Source organism: Penaeus monodon, chromosome 26, assembly GCF_015228065.2.
Source record: "Penaeus monodon isolate SGIC_2016 chromosome 26, NSTDA_Pmon_1, whole genome shotgun sequence".
Taxonomy (NCBI): Eukaryota; Metazoa; Arthropoda; class Malacostraca; order Decapoda; family Penaeidae; genus Penaeus; species Penaeus monodon.
Genome location: NC_051411.1, coordinates 14,041,006 through 14,048,505, shown reverse-complemented (window position 1 = coordinate 14,048,505; position 7,500 = coordinate 14,041,006).

Below are 7,500 nucleotides of genomic sequence, written 5' to 3'. Positions count from 1 at the left end.
AACTAAAACTAGTTAATAATGCTCGCTAACATACTTATGACCTCCACACCAAATCGGCTAAAAGCGATGGGTAAAATAGAAAATAAGTCACAAGAGGCAAATCAATCAATCTGGAGAAAGTGACAACGCTACAGTGAACTAATGATAACTTGAAAAATAAAAGTCTGAATTAAAATAAAACTCTGTTTCTGTATATACATATATTATAAATAATACTGGTTGAGTGGGTGTTTCACCATATATTTCTATTTACAAAGAAGGGATTGCATAACATGATAGTTCAGGTTTCATCTTCTCTTCTGATGGAGTTCCAGCTTCTGTCATCGTTTGATCAGGTGATAGTGACCTTGCATTCATGCGGACAGTTCATGGCTGAGGATGGTGGCGTCTCGTCGTTGCAAATATCTCCGAAAACCACATTCGACGGCGCCGCGTAATGAAATGGGGTTGCTAAAGCCCGCAGAGTTATCGCCTTTTAGGTGACGGTGGAGAACTGCCCGCACTGCACTGCCCCTTTACAAGGATACGATCTCCCGATAAGTATGCTACAGTCTCCGACGATCATCTCTGTGTGGGGTATGCCAGACTACCGGGAGAGAAAACAAGTGGCATCATGCCGCTTATACACTACCAAATAAACCAAACCGAATAAATAAAATGTTGCTCTTCAACAGATTATGCCGTAAAAAGTAATTCTACTCGCACAGTACCGGGCTACCAGTTCAGGCTATGATACGCTCCAATACCTGATGTTGATCCCAGTTAACATGCTATCTTGGGTGGAGTTGAGGCCTGTGGCATACCGTGACCTGGCGAGCTGGACAGGGCTTTTTATAAACTAGTACACATGCATTCAAATACACACATGCAAATTAACACATACACGAAAGAGAGATAGATAGATAAATAGATAGACAGAGAGAGAGAGAGAGAGAGAGAGAGAGAGAGAGAGAGAGAGAGAGAGAGAGAGAGAGAGAGAGAGAGGAGAGAGAGAGAGAGGAGACAGAGAGGAGAGCAGAGAGAGAGAGAGAGAGAGAGAGAGGAGAGAGAGAGAGAGAGAGAGAGAGAGAGAGAGAGAGAGAGAGAGAGAGAGAATGGAAAGAAAGGGATTTCCATACACTCTACATCATTCATTGATTACAGTACAACTGAAATATACAGCGCAGATGCATTCATATGAAAAATAACAGAAGTGAGTATTTGAATATTTAAACATTTTACATATTTGAAGAGCATTTACTGAGTAATATGAAAGTGGCGGAATATATAGAAGTAATGATAATGATAATATGAGTAGAAATAATAATTATGTAATTAAAAATACTAATGATCGTGATAATAATTACAATAATAATAATAATTATAGTAATAACAATGATGATAATGACAACAACTGGTAATAAATACTACTACCCCTGTAATGATAATAACAGTAGTAATGATACTAAGGATAATAATACCAATAATGATAACAGTGGTCATTTTAATAATAAAGATGATAATAATAATGATAATAATAGTAACGATAATAATAATGATAATAATAGTAATGAAAATAATAATGATAATGATAATGAGAATGCGAATGATAATAATAGTAGTAGTAGTAATAGTAGTAATGATAATCATATAAATGATAATGATAATTATAATGATAATAGTAATGATAATATTAATAATATTAAAGATGACAATAATTATGGTGGTAATAATAATAGTAATGGCAATAGTAGCAATAATGATAGTAGTAACAGTAATAATAGTAATAATAATTATACTACTACTATCACTAATAATAATAATGATGATGATAATGATAATAATAATGATAATAGTAATGATTATGTTAATAATCAAGCGAAAAGGCTGGCTTGTTTCATAATGCCAAGAAAACTAAGATCATGAAGATTCAAAGATAACCGGCAATGAACAATGACGAACATGTTACAATCAATGGAATGGTTGTGGAAAATGTGAAAGAGTTCACTTATCTTGGAGCTGTTTTAACTAATACATATGATGATTCACCGGAGATAAAAAGAAGAATTACCATTGCCAAAAACGCCACAGTTGCTCTCAATAACATCTGGAAAGACCGAAGCATTACCTTACGGACAAGGCTGAGGTTATTGAACTCATTAGTTTTCCCAATTGCATCATATGGTTCTGAGTGTTGGGTGCTGAAGAAGATAGACAAGAAAAAGATCAATAGTTTTGAAATGTGGTGTTACAGACGAGTACTGCATATTAGCTGGACAGAGAAGAAGACGAATGATGAAGTGCTGAGAAAAATAAATTGTAAAGACCGACTGTTGGACATCTTGAACAAGAGGAAATTAAAGTTTATTGGTCATGTAATGAGAAGTAAAAGTATTGAGAAAAACTTGCTGACAGGGATGGTGATAGGAAACAGAGGAAGAGGCAAACCGAAGACAAGACTGAGCGACAATATCAAAGATATTTGCGGGCTGTCGATGGTACAAGTGGAAAGAAAAGCGTAAGATCGAGTTTAGTGGCGAAGGATGGTGGAGAGGTCCACGGCTGCTCAAGCATGAGCATACCGTTATTGATGATGATGTTAATAATGATAATAATAATAATATTAATGATAATAATAATATATCTTTTTATTATTGTTATTATTGTTATTATTATTATTATTACTATTATTATTATTATTATTATTATTATTATTATTATTATTATTATTATTATTATTATTATTATTATTATTACTATAATAATAATAATAATAACAGTAAGAATAACAACAGCAGCAACAACAACAACAACAACAACAACAATAATAATAATAATAATAATAATAATAATAATAGTAATAATAATAATAATAATTATTATTATTATTATGATAATAATAATATAATAATAATAATAACAACAATGATAATTATGATAATAATGATATTAATAATAATAATAATAACAATTAAAATAATATCAAGGATAAGAATAGTAAAAATAACAACAACAATAATAATCATTATTATATTAATAATAACTGAAAATACATTAATTATAATTCAATCCAATTCATGCCAGTGCTTTATTCGTCAAATAGTAGAATCATGAGCAAGATAATTGACATAGATACGAAATTCTGTGCAGATGTACATATATAATCAAGGGCACACTTGGTCTCCTTTCTAGAGAAATCATTGGCGACTGTCACGTCAATGATGTCAAGCAATTCCTTGACGATGGCTGCCTGCCAGTATACACCTTTTTTTTTTTTTACTTTTATCAATCGCTTTCTTATTTTTCTATTATTGCTCTTGAATATATCATCATATTTCATACTGAAACATTTTATGATTATATTTACATTGGATACTACATGTGAAGAGCATGAGAGCAGGTTGTTTCTAAAGAAATTAGATATTACACAGGAAGGATGTTTTAAGGCAGCCATAATGAAACTAATCATTCCCTCTTTGATGATGTCAGTAATTGGAAAGGTGTTCATAATGTCTGCGATTAGGAAGGATTTGGTTCTGGGGTGTAACCCTAGTAATCTACGACTATGAGATACATGTTTAATATAAGACGGGGGATCAACGGGCATACATCTTGTCCTACTAATATATCAAACAATTTGCTGTGCTTTATCTGATCAAACGCTTTAGTCGCATTGAGCAACAGCGCTAAAACAGTTGAGCCTCGGGATCAGTAATACTGGATGGATTCTAAAACAAGAAATGCGCAGAGAGAAGTCGAACTGTCTTTCATGTATGCAAATTGTGTTACATTTGTTGTCAGTTTGCCCTAATTAGGTCTATAATTACACAGTCTAAAAGTCTAATCATTGCATTTTTTGATACTGCACGATAATTCGCGGAATTGCAGCAAGATTTATTCTTATTTTTGAGAATAGTTTTAATTACAGCATTACTGAATAATATATGACAAGTGTTTTTGCTATTATTATTATTATTATTATTATTATTATTATTATTATTATTATTATTATTGTTATTATTATTATTATTTTTATTATTATTATTATTATTATTATTGTTATTATTATTATTATTATTATTATCATCGTTATTTTTTGATTGTCTGTTTGTTTGTTTGTTTGTTTTGCTGTTGTTGTGGTTGTTCTTGATGTCATCACTAGTAGTATTATTATGGTTATCAAGATAATGATTATCATTTTTCACCATTATATTATCTATTATCATTATATTTAGTGCTAACAATGATAACAGGGATACTAAATACAATAAGTGTAATGGTCATGACTATGATAATGATTAATTTCAATGAAACTATAGTGCTGACGACACTGACAAAAAAAAATCATTCCTATTCTATCATCTTCAGTACTATTATAACATTCACTGGTCTTTTTTCTTCTTCTCATCTCCTTATATTTATTACATTCATTACTTATATTATTTATAAATGTATTATATTTATTACATCAAAAGCAACCAACATGATAATTCTTTTTGATTTTTTGCGATATTAAGGAAAAAAAGAAAAAAGAAATGGACCAGCAACCGCTAGAGCTGTCAAGACGTCAGGAAGTGTCTGAACCTGTTAAGTGGTGTCCGTGGGTGTTAAGAGGTGTTCGAAAGTGCCAAATGGTGTTTTAAAGTGGTCAAAGGCTCGGAGGTGCAAAGAGGTGTCAGAAGGTTTCCAAAAAGTGTCGAAATGTGACCGACTTCGCCACGGCGGACCGAGGGGACGCAAGACCGAGTCGCATGATGATAAATGTTCGGACTCCACAACGCTATAACTCCGTGTGGATCCACCGAGATGACCTTCTAGCGACGGCGCTCTCTCCGCCTGATCCCGCTTCCCTCCCTTGGCCTTCTTTAGTCTTTGTCTCGTCCACCTTTGCCCTTTTATCTCTCTCCTTGTCATTCCGTCCCCTTTACTTTGACCCTCTCCCCCTCGCTATTTCTCTTCGTCGCTAGCCCTCGACCCTCGACCCCTCATCCTCCCTGCTTGTTCCTGTCCCTCCACTCTCACCTCCACCCCCCTCATCGTCCCTACCCCTCACCCCTCGTCTTTCAGCCCCTGTTCTCGCCCTTTCCTTTTTATTCGTCTCCATGCCCTCCTCCTCGTCCCTTTTCTTTTTTACTCGCCTTTCTTTTCGTCTCTGTCTTTCTCCCTTGTGCTCCGGCCCGTATTCTTTCCTCGCTCCCTCTTCCCCCTTCCTTTAACCTCTTCTTCGTCCCTTCCCTTTTTCCCCCTTGCATCACAGCCCTCTCCCCCCCCACCTCTTATCATCCTCTTCACTATACTCCCCCCCCCCTTGTCACTGCGACATCGGGAGAGAATGGAAGGAAAGGGGAAATGTATATACGTGTTTGTCGAGGTCTATTTTTGCCTCTTGGTCCATATATCTTCATTACGGAAGAGATGGAGAGCGAGGTTTTATGGCGATTATGCATCACAACACTTCAGTGTGTGGATTTTGTTGGATTTTTTATTTGCTTCTTTTACTTTCTCGTTTGCTCTCTCTCTCTCTCTCTCTCTCTCTCTCTCTCTCTCTCTCTCTCTCTCTCTCTCTCTCTCATCTCTCTCTCTTCTCTCTCTCTCTCTCTTCTCTCTCTTCTCTCTCTCTCTCTCTCTCTCTCTCTCTTCCTCTCTTCTCTCTCTCTCTCTCTCTCTCTCTCTTTCTCTCTCTCTCTCTTTCGCTCTCTCTCTCTCTCCTAAGGGAAAGCGAGAGACATTGGAAGGATGAAAGAAATGTGTGTGTGTGTGTGTGTGTGAGTTTGTGTGTGTGTGTGTGTGTGTGTGTGTGTGTGTGTGTGTGTGTGTGTGTGTGTGTGTGTGTGTGTGTGTGTGTGTGTGTGTGTGTGTGTGTGTGTGTGTGTGTGTGTGTGTGTGTGTGTGTGTGTGTGTGTATGTGTGTGTGTGTCCATCCCTCCCTCTCCCTACCATTTCATACACCCCATTATCACGCCGCGGCCCTTCATACATCGTCATCACCTTTTCTGTTCCGGTCACACACCACGCGGGAGTAAATCCTTTATCTTAGCCTCAGCTGCCCGTTACAGTCACCCCGTCGCATCTCGCGTTCCAATCTTCCGACACTACGAGCGAAATATCTCCTGCGACTCTCTACTGATAACGTGAGGTCGCTCCGGGGTCGCCGTAACTGCGAGATGTGAGCGACGATCACGAGGAACCGGGGCCTCGTATCTCCCGGTAAGAGACGATAACGCGGCGACGTGATGAGGACTCGTTCATTGCGATTTTGACTCGGTTATTGTTCTTCGTTCGGGTTATCTTGGTGTGCGGATGTCGTAGAAGTCCCGGGGAAATATACCTGATTTGGGATGATGATTTACCCAGGGTGGTCGTTCGCTTTGGGGAAAACAGTATGTAGCTATGTGAGTATTTTGGTTAGATTTTAGTGTGGTTTAACACGCACCCTTTAAACATACTTATTTTTTTGGTAAGGTACACGTTATCATTGTCCTTATATAATAATACTGTTTTGGCTAACAGTATTCATAGAAGGGAAGAGAGAGAGAGAGAGAGAGAGAGAGAGAGAGAGAGAGAGAGAGAGAGAGAGAGAGAGAGAGAGAGAGAGAGAGTGAGAATGACAAAGAAATGCAAAGTTTTAGAAGAAAAAAAAGCTACAACTGCTTTCCCCAAGACGTTAATCTACCGAATAGACACAGCATGGAGAGAAGCAAGGGCGATAACGGCGTCGGGGAAAAATGGCAAAGCGAGGAAGAACGAAAGAGGAAATGACTCGGAAGAGGGGAAACGAAGGCTCAAGTTGCAGGTGAGTTTCTCTCGATGGAAGTTAAACGCCACATCTCACGCTTGGCAAAGAAGGGGAGGTTAAGCGTGAAGAAACGGGAGACAGTGAGGTTATGAGATGACGCTTGCAAGAAGAAGAGGGGAAGAAATAATGGGTCCTGGTGAGGAAAAAATGCACGTGATGATGGTACGAAAAGTTTGAGAGGGGAAGATTTTTTTCTTATGGAGAAATTAAAAGTGGCTGGGTTGATACGTGAAGAGTGCACAGAAAGAGACGAAATAAGTATGAAACAGTTTATGAGTGTGTCGGTTGTGTCTGTATTATTCATGTGTATGTGGGCCTGTGTATGTGTTTGTGAGGGTGTGAATATTTTATAACAAAAATAAACTTAAAATATTTATACCTAGAATAAGGTTTAGACTCCCGTGGACAGTGAATAATATTTCTTTGTCACAATGGAGGTGGTTTTCCTCCCAAGATGCAATATTCCTTCCTCGGACATTCTCTCATTAGTGTCTTCACTTCTCGCGGTAACTGAATCCTCAGTTTTATTACATTAGCAAGCCTCGAAACATCTAGTTTCATATCTTGATTAGAATTCTTAAGTTTTATTAGTTTTCTCTAATATCACGCTTTAGATTTTTTTTTTACGTTAATACTAATAATTCTCAAATTTTGTCGCATCTCAAAAAATGGCAGAAATTTTGCGTATGAAATCAAATATTCTCGTAGTTTTACTTACTACACGT